We start from the raw sequence: 16,700 nt of genomic DNA, 5'->3' as shown, positions 1-16,700 counted from the left end.
TTGGTGTCCCGAAGAACACAATAGGCTTCATTCTCATTAAGGGGAAAGGAAGGAAACAACTTCCATCACCGAGCAGCCCAGAGCTAGGGGCCTGTGAAAGGGTCAGACACTTGTTGAAATGCAAAGCAAAGCTGCTTAACGGCTACCTAAAAAAAAACAAAAAAAAAAACATTGCACCCTGCATGAACCCTGCAGGAACTCTGAAGCAGGCAACAAACCTGCCTTTCAAAATCCCAGAGTCACTATTATGCAGCAAGAAAAAAAAAAAAAAAAAAAAAAAAAAACCCACCCGATCCCCGGCAATTAGTTAAATACACTAAAGAGAAATGCTATTCACATTGGGAACATGGAGTCATAAGGTTAATGTTATAAATGATTTAATGTTATAAAGATGTTATTTGCATCCTACCGTGTATATATGATATTTTATGCCAAAACATTGCTTAATAGTATAAAAATAAAAAGTTGAAAAGTTGTATAGATATTATTAAATCTCAAAAATATACGGGTCAACAAAAACAAACAAAAAAAATTAACAATTTCACAGATACTCAAACACAGTGCAAAAAAAAAAAAAAACATTAAATAGTCCACTTAGGTGTATATTTTACTGCTCTCAAACATTTTCACATAAATCGGCATGTTTGAACAAGCTGTAGTGTCGACATCGAGGCAAATATGAATCAAGAATAAACTAGAAATTTACTAAGACTGTACTCAAATCCAACAAAAGATAAACACATAGGCCTAACCCTGTCATATCTTTGGAAAAAAATAAATAAATAAAGTTTTTGTCACGTCTATAGCACTAATAAACTGCTTTATAACTGTAAAGTTTACATCAGTTAACATGGCTCTACATTCTCCCTGAAAGGTTACTCAATACGTTATGCAAACTCTCAGTGGATCTCAAAATGCAGTCAAAAAAACTGAACAAATTTGATTCAAGGACTCTGCTACAAGAAAACAATTATCTGAATATTTATTTTATTACTGTAGCCTACATACTTTTTTCCGTCCTGATTACCTCCAGATTTTCAAAAATAATTACCCAAACACTTTGCTTAATGTATTTCCATAATGGCTGTCTTGGATAAGTTATTGGTCCAAGTGCACATCTTAACCAGAGAACAGCCTGTAGAATAGCCTACTCGTACTTCTAGTTCAACTCTGTTCAGGCTAAAATATAACAGTTCATGAATATTTGATTTCTAGACTGATTTCTGGAGAAATATTTTATAATTTAAAAATTATTTTATATAAAAAAAAAATCCTGTTTTACCACATACCAAGAGAAAAAAAAACTAGTTCCTTTTTTCCAATTATCACTTAAAAAAAAGTTTCAAATTTCTAATTAAATACAGAAAACAAAATGTGTGTCCTATATGTGATATTACATGTAATAATTTCCTGTAAATGTATGATTGTGTGGTTGAATCTCAAATGGTGTTCTACTGTGCATATGGTGCACCATGTAGGATCTACAACATCATTATTTTATACCTTAGTGAGTGGATATTGGACTATAGAAAACTATTTATGATTCAGCTATCTGACTTGTTCCTGTGTGAAGATTTTCTGAGATAAAACAGATAAAGATGAATGCAAAACATGGATTCTAACAAAATCAACAAAACATATCTGTAGCATTGTTTGTTTGTTTGTTTTTTCAGATTTTTGTACAGGTTTATACAAATGCTTTATGACATGATGTGCATGTTGATTATATTTTCTGAATTATTTTTGTCCAGGGAGAGATGTATACTACTACAAGTACAAATTCTACATCCACAGTGCTGGAATTACCCAGAAAAAGTGGTTTACAAGGCAGTCATTGCACAAATTATGCTTTTTCTAAGTAGCCTGTTCTCAGGAAGCAAATCAATCCAGTTAAAGCCTCATAGGTTTAGGCAAGAAAAGTATCAAGAAAATAAATGATGCAACACTCTGCAAAAACTTCCACTGAGATATAATAAGACCTATAATAAAATCTGCTATAGCAGAAGAGACTGATGTTTAGTGAAAACTATGCTGCATTTTTTTTTAACCTGTCAGGGTGTCAGTACCAGATACTGTACGTGATCTTATAATCAAAAGATATTTTTATGTGCATCAGACAAAAGACGAGAAAATGTTATGTGGTTGCAGCAATGAACACAGCAGCATCGATGGGTTCTTTAAAAACTCCAATGTCGCTAGTGGTTCGAGAACATTTCTCCATTTTTGGTTGGAAAATAAACAGTGAGACCAGTACCTAAGGCAGTCCACAGTTTTGCTCACCTGGCATGAAGTGTACTTTAAGGCTTGGTAGAGGTGTGTTGGGAGCAGGTAATAAAACGTGTGTGCCACTGGTAAGGGGCGGAGTGTATGGGACCTGAGGACAGGAAAAGGATGACCTATAACCTCTACCTGTTCATAAAACACCCAGCAATGCTGGAGCACCTGATACACTCATAACTGTATTACAGTTGATCAAGTGTTTGAAAAGGACTGGCATGAAAAACTATAGATATACATGAGCAAAGGAGACGAGGAGATGAAACATCTCCATGTCTGGTGTAATTTATAATCCCAACCCAAGGCCTGTGAACTATGAAGCACTTTGTGACTGAATCAATGAACTGAATCAGGTGCATTCAAGCAGTTCAGTACAGGGTTGAGACTCACTCACTGAGTGTGTGGGAAAGTCTGTGAAGCTTTGCTAATGTAGCTTTATCTCCACAACACACAGTCTTGGCGTCTAGCATCCATCTAGTGTTCATCATGTATGCTTTTTGGGAAAATTGAATGGATTCAGCCAATTTGAAACAACATAAAAATTCAGAGATGTAAAATTTAACTCCATGGGCACAACACAATCAGTCTGCAGAATGATGTACCGAGTTGCAGTGATATTTCCCTCTAACGCAGCAAGTGGAACCAAACCACCGCAACAAAAATACTTCCTACAGTATAACAGAGCCACCGGCTGTGCCTTTAATCTGCCTTTAAGGTGCTTTTAAAATTGTGAAATACATTTTACCACCTTTTTTTAACACAAAAAACAATTTGTATACCGGGAGAAGTGGGGTATGTGAAGGGTGTTTGTGTGAGCTATAGTATAGTTTTATATACAATTCACGGTACTAGCTAGCATGTATTACCTCTGTGTAAAATAGTTATTAATTGACAGCTGTTATCACATCAGTTCACATCTGCTTAAAGTTAAATCCCACACTAGTTTGCTTCACCAGCCCCGCCCACTTTAATTTGTCAAAATTGCTACGCTCCAAATCCAGACTCTTAAAAAAAATTAATGCGTTCTAACCATTTTGTTGCACTGGGTCTCTGTGTGAATGCAATGCTTTTTATTGGTCGATGCCAAATCTGAAAATGAACAGTGCTGGATAAACATCACTGAATCTATCTGATAAGACAGACAAAACAAACAATCTCATTTTACAGAGGAACTAGTCAGACAAGTCCATTCAGGGTGCTATACCGAAAACAGATAGAGGTTTGTGGTAACGGCATTAAAACTCAGTGATGTTCCATAACCCACTACTCCACTACTAAGACACATAGTAATGGATGTCAAATTTCAGTGCAGTGAATACCACCATATAGCAAGTGATTAAAAAGAAAGAAAAAATACATTTTGAATCTAGGTGTCTATTTGCATTAATGTGACAGGGTGCTGAAGTTAGGCTTTAACTAGCAGAATTTTTCAATTCAATTCAATTTTATTTGTATAGCTCTTTCAACAATGGAGATTGTCACAAAGCAGCTTTACATAAATCCAGATATAAATTTTAAATTTATATATTTATCCCTAATGAGCAATCCAGAGGTGAGGGTAGCAAGAAAACTTCCCTGAGATAACATGAGGAAGAAACCTTGAGAGGAACCAGACTCAAAAAGGGAACCCATCCTCACGTGGGTGACACTGGATAGTGCGATTATAAATAAATTTCTCCTCTACAATTGTATACTATATAGTCAAAACATGCTAATTATGTTAACAGGAAATTGAGTATAAGCATCAGAGTAATTTCTGAATTCATTATAGTTTTAACTTTAAGTCTCTTGTATCAAACTGAAGTTATTAACTGTTCCGTGATGGAGACTTGAGAGCAAACTGTTCTTAGCAATTGCAGTCCTAAGGCTATCCAAGGAAGAACGTTCACAGCCATCTTTATGGCTTCTATGTGGTACCATCCACAGTGATCTCATGGTGATCTTTAGATTATCCATAATTTTAACCAACACTGGCTAAATATACATCATGACCAGCTGTCTGGTTAAATGTGTGACGTACGAGCTTCAGCACAAGCAACTACAAATAAGACAACAAAGGAGACATGCTCTCTTATGATCAGGGCTGTCACAGACATAATATACTTATAGTGGGCATAGTCAAATTGATGTGATCAATGTTCCATTATGTTCTTGGGTGGAGTGTTGAACCTAATATGAAGTATGAAGGGAAGACTAATAAAACAGGGTGGGTGCAATGCCAAGCTCTTTGACACATCAAAGCAGTTAAACCTCAGCTCCTTCCTCATAGTCAGGCTTATCACTTGATTTGATACGAACTGGTTTGATCTTAGTCTTTCTTAGTAAATGAGAAAATGTCCTTAAAATATTCATGAGCTTGAGAGAAATGGTTCTGTACTGTTTTGTTATTCTAAATCTAATGCAATACAAACATGTCTAGTGCAAGAGGCAGATATGCCAGTGATCCCAGAAGTACAATACTAAAATTCTGTTGGAAAGTAAACAAAGTTCTCCCCAATTCCATGACCGCTACCAAGGGGTGCTACCTCTTAGACACATGAAGCCAACTTTGGCTAATGCAAATTCAGCTGAACGTGCTTAGCAGAGACACTATGCTATGTAGTATATTCTGTACATAAGATTAAACACAGACATGATTGGCCTTCCAGGTCAGAAAGCAGGGCTTGTCATTCTCTCGGATGACCAGCCACAGATGGCATTGTTGGAATTCGAATGCAATTGCAATTGTGAGTGTGTTTTTTATATATATGTAAACACACAAATAATGTATTTATCCATTAGGAATATTACAGATCAGTACTGAGTATTGTGTTTGGGCCTGTGCTGGCCGGAAATGGTTGATCAGTACAAGTTTGGATTTGCCATACTTTCTGATCTACTCAATTCAACTGATGTATTTTATGCCATGGCCACGTTATGTTGACTGACATGATGCAGATCGTGAATGTGAACACAGGATACAACTTGTCTTAAAGCATTCTGGCACCACACCTCTGATATCTTGCCAGACATAGGAATAAAAGTCTCGGAGAATCACACAGTTACTAAGAGGATGTCAGTATCGGACCTGTGTTGGGTATTAGCAAACACACAGAGCTCTGATATTGTATTGAAAATGGAAAACGTGGGACTAGTGCATCTCTATATATATGTAATGTTTGTACGGTATTAATGATTGAGTTTTAGCCTCCTGTCCACACAAAAACAGTGTTTTAGGTCACTATAAATGAAGCTTTTCAAAAACACCACTAAGGGGGAGAAATTTTAAAACTCCTTTTTCACTGTTTTTTCGTGGATGGGAAAATACTGACCTCACAGCATCGAAAGCTGGAAAAGATAGATGCCCCTGCACATGATCCTCGCAAGCTCCACAACCTACTTTCTTCACTTCTTAACCCTCCGCCTTCTCTTTCACCCTCCTCCCTAACAGGCTGATGACTTTGCCACCACCTTTGACAAGAAGAAAAGAAGGTAAATACGGCCAGTCCTTCCCTCCTACCCTTATTCCTGCACTACACGGTCACTCGTCCCCTCCTCTTTCTACAGAAGAGATCCTGCTGATCTTGTCCAGCAATCCCACCATTTGTCCGCTGGTCCCATTACTTCTACAATGCTCCAGACCATCTCACAAGACCTCCTCCCCTACATCTCTTCCATCGTTAATGACTCCATAACATCTGGTCATGTACCGACTGCATTAAAGACATCAGGGTTTATTCCCATCCTGAAAAAACACTCTAGATACCTCAGACATGAGCAACTACCAACCAGCATCGCTTCTCTCTTTTCTTGAATGTACTGTATACAATCAGTTGTCTCTCTATCTTACCCAGTACGACATCCAAGATCATAAATAGTCTGGCTTCAAAGAGCCACACTCCACACAAACTGCCCTTGTGGTCATTACTAAGAATCGCAAGACTCTCCTGTAAATCCTCATGAGTCTTGGAACTCATAGCACAGCATGGCAGTCTGCTCCATGCAAACTTTCCAGTGGTGTCCCACAGTGCTGGGTCGTCTTCTGTTCTCCCTCTATACCCACTCTGTCAGTGAGGTCATATCCTCAGGTAGATTTCCATACCACTGATATGAGGACACTCAACTCACCCTTTCCTTTCCTTTCCTTCCCCTTCTGAGAGACTCATGTATCTGCTCGGATCTCGCAAAGTCTGGCAGACATCTCATCATGGATGGCAGCTCAACAGTTTAAACTAACCTCCAGTAAGCCTAATCTGCTGTACATCCTCCCCAAGTTCTCCCCACATCAGATGTCAAACACTGATGCTTGCCTACAAAGCCAAAACTGGACCAATGCCAATCAATCTTAAAGCACTTATCATACCCTGCTCTGCACCACGCTCCCTCTGAGCCTATAACAAGGCTTGACTGGCTCCACCATCCCTTAATGTACAAAGAAGACATGTGTCAAGACTCTGTCCTGACACTCAGTTGGCTGTCTGAAAAGCGGAGTCACACATTGTCTTCAAACTAAGGCTAAAGACCTACCTCTTCACCAAGCATTTCAATTGGCATGAGGATGTTTCTGATAAAGAGTACAAGCAGAGTACAAGGCGAAGGTTCAGAAGGTCAAAGGTTCAAGCCCCAGCATTATCAAGCTGCCACTACTGGACAAGGCCTTTATCCTCTGTGCTCCAGGGGCACAGTATCATGGCTGACCCTGTGCTCTGACCCCAGCCTCCTAACAAGCTAGCATATGTAAAGTAAAGAATTTCACTGTGCTGTACATACTGACAAATAAAGGATTTCTTCTTCTTACAAAGCACTTCAGTAAATCACCTGGATAAGGACATCCGATAAATGCTAGAACTCAGCTTCAACTGAACCTGAAAGGCTTTAGGCTGGATGTAGCCAAAGCACTGATCTATTCAGAAAAGGAAACAAGAGGAAGACCTTCCAAACAGAATGAAGGCATGAGACAACAGCCTGCTGACGGCATGAGATACGACAGGATTGACCATTTCCCTGTCCTGTCAGAGAAAGATCAATGCAGGATGTGCTCTACTGGACACACTTCCATCATGAGTGACAATGCTAAGTGCAAAGCAATGCGCTGCATTTTCAAAATGCTTGGAATCGCTTCCTTCCATTGCCAAAAAGGTGTTGGTATTTTAAATGGATGCTTTTACTGTTTATCACCCCATGAATTGTTAGGTTTCAAGCAGTTTTTGATTAAATGAAAGTTTGCAAAAATTTATTTGAACAAAAAACAATGTTTTAAAAATGTGTTAAAGTAGTTTTTAAAAATTTTAACAATAAGTACCAAAAAAATCATTATTTTTTAAATATATACCCTAAATTGGCAATGTATCCTCGGAGATACAAACCGTAAAACTGAATAAAAATAACAATAATAAAAATGCTGTTTTGAAAAAAAAATTGTGAAATTGTGTTACTTGAGTCCTAATGTGTTTAAAAAATATAGTAATGAGTTAATTTTCATAAGTGTTTTTATGTTCTTGCCCATAAATCAACATAAACTCCAACTTCAGTTAATTTAAAAAGACAGTGTTCTGATTAATGGTAGTTAAATAGATTCCACCCAGTGATGACTGATGAGCAATAGAATTGTTATGCACCATTATGCATCACTACAGGAAGTTACTGGACTACAGTGGCCCATTTGTAGCCTTTTATCTTTAAGAGAGGTCTGCATATTTATAGCCACATTAAGTGTCTGCTTCAAAAGGCCACTTTGCATGTTTCCATGTTCACACTACGATAACGACTACACAGTCTATGATGAAAAAAATGGAAAAAAAAGGAAAACGGAAAAACACACAAGTTTTTATATTCAAATGAATCATTTTATTCCAGGCCATCAGCAGAGCTCCAGCAGAACTGCATAGTTCATTCTGCATACCAACACTTGTCATAACAAGAGCTAGGAAAAATATGCAGACTGTGCAAAAGTTACACCACTCTTCACAGAAGAGTAAATTTAAAGGCACTCATTTGCAGACCTGAAAAAGAGTGAACATTCAGAAAATGAATGCCCCCTTTTCTCTGCTTCTGACAAATAACAGACAGATAGACATTCTTTCATTCATTTTCAGTGGAGAGTCACACATGGGCTGCTGAAAGCCATAGCGCTTTGCAGACGCGAAAATTTCAGATCCAGATGAGGCGCTAACAATGTTATCACATCACTGTTGAATGATTTTGACTGCTCAGAAGTTGCTGATTAATTTTATATAACAACAACTCTGACAGTAGCGCTGTCTTCAAAGTTTATATTAATGTGCTGATCATTTCTCATCATTTCTATATTAACATAGTCCTGAATAGCGTCTCAAATGTGTAATGACATGATATATTCATTATATGAAGAAGTGTATTTAATATTTATGGAAGGAGTCTCAGCTCTTATGTCAGATCTGTGTCAGAGCTTTGAAACAGTCAGAGGTAAAGCTGTTATTGGTTTTTGGACACAGGGAAGTCTTCAGGACGTAACTCGATAAGCTGCATTATTTTCTTATTCACTTCAAGAGAGCGAGAAAACTAGCTTGTATTGTGTGATGTTTTATTTCTTGCTTATGTAACTGTAAGTAATGTATTTCAGTCAAAAATATGTGCAGGGAGTGAGTTATTAACAATTTTGCACTTTACAGCCCACATTTACTTCACAGTCACTCATACTTTAGTAACATACATGTTATTAGTCAAATTAAGTAATATGATTATATTCCAACGCATTTGGATGTGGCAAGCTAGCTAGTTAGCAACAGTACATCTAGCATGGGCTCTCTACACTTGTTAGAGTAGAACATGTCATGAATATGTCTCTATGTGACACATTATAAAGGACAGGATGCTCTCATACCACTGTAAAGTTTTGAAAAGATTTGGGGTTTTCACACTGTCAAGAACTAGCATATAACTCCTGAAGTCATAAACTACCAAATACCCCATCCTTACCTTAAACATGTGTTCAGTGATTTTTACACCAGAACATATTTATTGAATTTCCTTACATTCTAGCAGTGTTTCAATAAATTTTCTGGTCAGAGGAAAAGCTATGCAAGTAAAAAGCAAATTAAAACACAGGACAAGAATCCTGTCAATTTGTTACTGATCAGTTCGGAAAGCATTTCAGATTATTTATCCTGGGAAGCGCCTGTGCATGTTTTCGGGGGTGTGGCTTTGGAGGAAACACTGTATTTCCTCCTAAAACAGGCTGTATTTGGAGTTTCAAAAGCTTTACCCAACTTAAACCAAATTCTCTGATTATACCTTTAAGTGAATGTGACTGAGTATGCATTATTGTGTGGGGAATATAATTTACTCAGGCAAAGCCAGCACTGCACAGTTTTTGACTGAAATCTGCTAAAAGTCTCATCTCAAAAGTGCGTGACCGCTGCTATGATGCTTATCTAAATAGGTCCACCAATAGGAGGACTGTATAGGGTTACAAAAATTCACATGGCTACAAAAAAAATACAATTTGATAGTGACAGTGGTGAAATGTAAACAATCCACACTAATTTACAGACAAAAAATCTCATGACCTCAAACTCACTTTAAAGAATGTTTCTGTTTATGCGTCCCTGTTTTCTGCATGAGCACGGGTTGTGCTGATTGATGATGTAAGCAGAATGTAGTAATTTTCTTTAATCAGAAGTCTATCGTTACAGGATCTTCACCTTATAATCTGGCACGGAGAATACGTTATCACATAGACTGTAACAGACTTCAGCCAAGATTTTATTGAGGTCATCTCAAAGTGTGCCAAAGCCGACTTAAGATGTCACCACAAACACTACACAACATGCTCTACCAGGAAGTGTTCATCACATTGCTCTATAGCACATGTGTAATGTGAAGATATTCTACAAGGCACAATGGTGAAATCAAGTTTGAGGCACACACTTGTCCTGATTCTTGCCATTATTTTATTAAGTGTGATGTTTTCAGTAGCCCTTATGGGCATCACTCCTGCACAGGAAGAGTGTTTTGCTGCACCTAGTTAAGTAGAAATGTACACCTTTTCAGTTTCAATTTATTTATCAAATTTGGTTTCATATTTATTTACCAACCTTGCAGTCCACTAACCATGCAATTAGAATGAATGCTTGATGTGGCAATCAAGGCAAAATGACATTTTCTATAGTTACATTTAATGCTGTGGAACATTCACTAAACAAGTTAGTTCCTGTTGTCACTTACATTACAGCAGCTATAAACTGTCCTTCCCCCACAAGCCTCTCTTTATCTCTCTCTTATATTTAATAAGAAAAAGAATTCAGCTCATGATGTTAGTTAGAAACGACCATGTCCTCTGTCCTCAAACTTTCCTGCTGAAAACGTAAAATGAACAGCTTTATCTCTATGATAGAGATAGACAAAGCTGTTCATTTAAGCGGTTCATCTCTATGAAAGCTTCACCATATCAATGATTAAACTTTAACCTTGTTAAATAGCAACACATTTTAATCCATTTATTAGCCTATTAGTCTTAGGTTATGTGGACCATCCACCATACAAGTCCCTGTGAATTAGATGTTACTATGGAAACCATAATGTATTACAAATGTATTAAAATAAACATGTGAATTACAGCAGGAACTACTGTCAGAGCTGCTGTTACTAGAAAATTTTATAAAAATGTAACTCCTTCTGATTATTCTTGAGAATCGTAAAATATTTTTTTAAAGTACACACTAGAGACACATTGGGCCTCATTTATTAATCTTCCAGTAAAGTTGTGTGTAAGTGTTTGCGTAAGCCAATCTGATCTAAAATTTTTCGCCAGTTTTACAAAGTTTTGGAAAAGCTGACTTTCTATATAGTTGCACATGTACGTTTACCCGTAAAGTGCAAAGTGTTTTCCCGACACAGCTCATTTGCATTTAGTGACGCACAAAACTCTGTAGAAGTTCAAGTGCACAGACAGCTGGGAGCACGAAATGAACGATGAGAGTAAAGGCTGAAAGGCAGAAGTGGAAGTTATTTTCACTCAATTCTATGCCAATAAAATATTTAATATATATGTTAATAATAATAAGCAAGTGCTAAATCCTCTGTCAGCTGAGGCATTTGTTTATGGCTTACAGCTGTGCGCACACACTTTTTTATATATATTTGAATGATTAGTTTTATTTGTCTTAATTTAAGGGTGCGTTGGCTCACTTTCTTTATGTTTCATAATATTTAATTAATGCCAATAATATAAAATGACTGGTTTTCACAACTTTTTCTCAGTCCCTGACCTAGTGAACTAGCATCAGGATGTGGTTTTTAACAGAGACTTCAAAGCACTTCTACATGTTGCTCTGGATAAGGGCATCTGCTAAATGCTGTAAACATAATAAAAATACATACTTTAAACCCGACAGTATATTCCATATATGAAAGTGCAGTAATCCATGCTAATGATATGATGTGAAGTCTATCAAGTCAAAGGGTACTTTAGTTAGCCTTCTTAAGCATAAATTTACACACTCAGGAGCATGAAAAAGCATACAAACATTTTTCCAAATTTACAGGATTTTCATGAATATCAAATTTCTTGTGTAAACGCTCATATGAACGATTTACGAATAAATTCGTTCGTATCCAGTTTCACAAATGAGACCTATCATGAGCAAAATCCCAGCAATGTCACAGCTGTCTGTGCTCGAGCAACACTAACCAATTGTGGGTCTCATGTACAGTATGTTGAAGAGGGCAGTTAGTGTTTTCCTCCGAGTGTGTTATGCTACCTTAAGCAGCATAAGCAGCAGTTGGCTTCACATGTCTCAGAGGAATCACGTGATAGCCTTCACCGTCCCTGGTTGTGGTAGCTGTCATGTAACAGGGGAGAGCTAGCAAATGACCAAACTGGGAGAAAATGGAGTAAAAATCCAAACTAAAAGAGCAGTGGGTGTGTCTTAGAAGGAGTCAACAGTTTGTAAATCATAAAACCTTTTCACACTGATTAGTGTGAAAATTAGTTATTTAGCCTAATTTGGGTTTAACTAGTTACCTTTCAAAGCAATTACATTTTGGCTACTTCTGTCCAAAACTAAAAAACACTGGACGGTGTGCACCCACAAGCAACGATAATGAAGGTCGCAACAAGCCCACGAGACACGTGACTTGTCACTTCCCAGAGTGAACATAGAGCAAGAAGGAAACAATATGTACGGCAATGGACAACTCAGGCATAAAAACTAAGGAAGCATATGGGCCAAATCTGTTCTAAATTCATTTCAGAAATACTTTTATTACACAAGGACAGATTAACCAACATAATATGTCACACACCCTAAAATGTAACTGGATTAGATGACAACAGGTGTGCCAAAATACCACAAATAATATGTAATATGAAACAGAAGGCCCTAGAGTAACATACCAAGAACAAAACTGTATCCCTGCTCTGATGCTGTGAATAAAGAAAGGGATCTGACAGGCTGAAATTTCCCCTTGACGAGGGTGTGACGCCACACGTAACATATTGTAATTAGGCAAAACTGTGGGGAGGGATAAGTTAAAGCTGTAGGCTTTTATGGCTATTTTTAAGTAGTGAGGTTCTACACATTTGGTAAGACATTGCTATTACACACTGGAACATTTCTCAATACCTAAAACCTAGTTGTCTATTGCCCAAGCCACATTTATCGGAGTTAACTCTCATTACAATCTCTCCACCTCTAAGCAAGCATTTCACAACTAACTCATCACATTTTAAGACATAAATCAGTGAAAAAGCCACTGACCACACCAGGACAAACACTACAGAGCTTTTCTTTACACTTCTATTTTATCCTGTACAAAATCAGAGAAAGAAAATAGAAAACTCTTTTTTTTTTTTTTATTCTAAACTTCTTACTAATGTTTAAAACATCTAATAACATCTAATAACAATTGCAACACTACGTAAATAGCACAACATTTGTTTTAAAATAAGCAGTAATGAGAAAAATCACTAATAGCCACCTAGCTAACATCATGTTCCACAGCCGGTAACTAACCAGCCAACTTATCCGATATAAAGTGCTCATTACAGAGAATGGACTGGTTTGTTGATATCCAATGTTTTTCGCTTGATTGCTAACCATCTTCTTCACTTGATCAGGTTACTCCAGGGAATGGACTGTCGCATCCCACAGCGCAGCACATTGAAGGCATTCTGATACCAGTCAGTAACTGCCAAATCTTTCAATCATGAATATGGCAGCATGGGCATACAACAAGGAACACCGGGCACAAGGAGGGAGAACTCACTCCGGATGGGACGCCAGTCCATCACAGGGCAATATTCACAAACACATTCACACACTCATTCAAACCTATGGCAACTTTGCACAGCCAACCTGCCTATCTGTATATTTTTGGACAGTGGGGGGAAACCAGAAAACCTAGAGGAAACCCAAACAAACACAGGGAGAACATGTGAAACTCTACACAGACAGTAAGCCAAGCTTAGGATTAAACCAGGGACCCTGGTACTGAGAGGTCACAACACTACACACTACACCACCACGCCACCCTTTTTCTATTTATAAAAATGTCAAAATATGTCTCTGTCTTAAAACTTACTATAATTTCAGACCTGACAGTTTATGTTCTGAAACAAAAGACAGAATATAAATGACTACAAAAGTCAGACCTGAACTAAATGAGAACTACCTATATTCTATAGACAATATAAAGCAAGGAGGGAGAGACAGACCTAAATGTCTAAGAAAGCATAATGAATTTATCCAGAAGAGGAAGAGTAGAAAAAAAAGCCTCCCCTCACCCAAGAAAACAATAAGCTTCTATTGAATTTTCCCTAGTTGATGTAAACCTCAATGATTCAGACATACACTTTGACAGCTCTGGTCTCAATTAATCAGTTCAGTGTGAACAATGCGGTTTGTTGACGATGTTCATATGCAAGATTGGACAAATAAATTCATTAGTTAGACCACCAGGAAGTGGAAGCTCCAGTGTGATTTCTTAATCCAATGTTTTGATTGTAATTGATGTAATTTTTTAATAGAGTGATTTTATTTAAGGGCATTTAAGAGTCAAAGCATCATTTTCTGACAAAAGTCGTAAAAATATCTGAATTCAAATATAAATAGTGAGTTTAAAGAGGAAGCAAATTAGTAATGGTAAAAACGAGAGCACTGAGAAAAGAAAAATAAATAAACCAAATACAACATTTAAGTTCAAAAGTGTTTTTTTTTTTTTTTTTTTTTATATTTCCCCATACATACAGTTTTTATGGGTGCAAATGCTTTATACTTTATGCTAAGTTCTTGGTGTAGAAATATAACACAGAAAACTGCTTAAAAGGTTGTTTATTTCTTCATTTGTTTATCTATATAGCATTAAAGGAATCCTGAAAGTCGGGGTGCTGCAACACCCTCAGCACCCCTATTTCCCACATCCTTGGATCCACATTTACAACCAAATTAACCAAAAACTACTTTTAAGTTTAAGGGCAAGGATAAATTTATGAGATTAGCACAAGATGGTCATACTGTTTAACTGAGGCTGTCTAGTTAGATCCAGCAGTCACACTGTTGATTTTTTGTAGAAGAGAGTACTTCCACATCACAACCACACTGAGCTCTGCTAATCCTGCTTTGACCTCTTGTCTTCAGCAGCACCTCAGCGCTCATGTGCAGTGCATCAACACGTGTTGGTGACTTGCTTGGGTCAACTCGGAGGCTGCCAAAAATAAAGATGTCTCCAGACTCAAATAACATCTTTTACATGTGCTGCAAGAGAACACCTCAGCTCATAGCCAAAATGTTATCCAAAGACGCCTCGCCATTTTGCTGAGGGTGCAAACATAACATGCTTTATCGAAGACAAGATTCAGATAAAATAAGTTCAAATAATCAAATGGGGGGTTCAGTTATACTAACTACTACTTTTTTAGCCAAGTTAATTCATTTGCCAGGCAAGCAAGAGATGATCTATTATCTGATAATAAATCGAATCTAGCTAGCAAGCTAAGTTAGTTAGATGATCCTAGATCTTAGATGAACATTTCTTCAACTTTTCCACACTGGTGCAACTGAAAGGATGAATTACACAGAACCTACAAAATATGCATACATTTATTTGATATCATTCAACAACTGCACTTTGACTTCTATTATAAGTGAGTTGCTTCTAAAAGGGTTTTCCATTCTTTTCTCAGAGAAACACATTGAAATTCTTGTCAGTGGAAATCATACACAGGCTACAGAAACAATGAAGCTGATATTAATTTGAGAAAGACAGTGGAGTATTCATTTAAGGTTCTTTGCTAGTGTTAAAATATTGTGAGTTTAATCCCTATGACTGTTGAGCAAGTTCCTTAACCTCTCAGCTCTGTGGTAGGATTTGATTCTGCCTTGTGTTAAAAGCGAAATGTAAATGAATATCAAACAGATGTCATACCAACAACACCAAAAGCAATGGTAATTCTACATATTGATCCAATGAGTCACTATTTCAGTGTTACTTCAATGGTTCAGTCCTAACATGCGGCCTCTGCTCCGATATGCACACCATTCACATTAACAGTGATGGCAAAATCTTACACGCTGAAAGCCTGTCAAAACATGCTAGTCTACAGAAGGAAAGGCAGCAGACCTGATCATTTCACCCTGCCATAGCCTTGCACTATGGCATGATGGTGCAATGGAGTCTCGTACCATGGCATGACGCCCAGTTTTTCTATGATGCCACCTGATGTAGCAGGAATGAAGTGCAAGCATTCAGCATCCTCCCACTCGCACAGATGGGATGCCTTACAGAACAAATGGCCATGCTGGGAGCAGTAGTCAATTTGGCTATGCTGCACACGCATGCTGACACATAACGTCTCATAACCACCAGCGCAAGGACTTCCTGTGTGTTTTTAGCTTCCACTTTCAACGCCTTACCTTACCATAAAAGGGGAAGAAGGTGCAGCAAATAACGTGGCAGTCGGGATAACACTAATTAGACTACTATAATTTCTTTTCATGTCCTTGTGTCTGAAAGATATAAAAATCTAACTGCTCTAAAAATCTAAATATAAAAAGTCTAGAAGCTGACTGATCCAAAGGACCAGAGATAATAGATAGGGTTTTGTTTTTTAATCACACTATGAATAAAGATGATAATAATATCATCTTTTTTCATTTAATGAATGCAGTACAGCACAGATTTTAAAACCTAGACACACTCTTAACCACATTGTAATATTATCCACAAAGCCACTACACTGCCCAGGTTCACATTCAGGTCTCTTGAAAGGGAGAATGTAAAAATGAGAAGTTTTACAGAGCTGTCGCTTTTGCCAACAAGTCATTCTTGATCTGCTTAACTGATGTCCATTGAAAGGAAGAAGTATATTCATGAATTTCTATTAGTACATGAAGACTTAGTACCAGTCAGTTTAGTTACCACACACACACACACCTGTGCTTGACATGACTTGGACTGGCTTTGAT

The 16,700-nt window shown here is 37.4% G+C and overlaps 1 protein-coding gene across 4 annotated transcripts in view; it reads right to left on the bottom strand.

Moving 5' to 3' along the window:
- fam49bb (family with sequence similarity 49 member Bb) overlaps positions 1-16,700 on the bottom strand; it is a 65,932-nt gene that overhangs the window by 48,323 nt on the left and 909 nt on the right. The gene's annotated exons all lie outside the window — the stretch shown is intronic.

Source organism: Pangasianodon hypophthalmus, chromosome 22 (assembly GCF_027358585.1).
Source record: "Pangasianodon hypophthalmus isolate fPanHyp1 chromosome 22, fPanHyp1.pri, whole genome shotgun sequence".
Taxonomy (NCBI): Eukaryota; Metazoa; Chordata; class Actinopteri; order Siluriformes; family Pangasiidae; genus Pangasianodon; species Pangasianodon hypophthalmus.
Note: the sequence above shows the minus strand (reverse complement) of the source record. Positions and strands in the feature narration are given on the sequence as shown.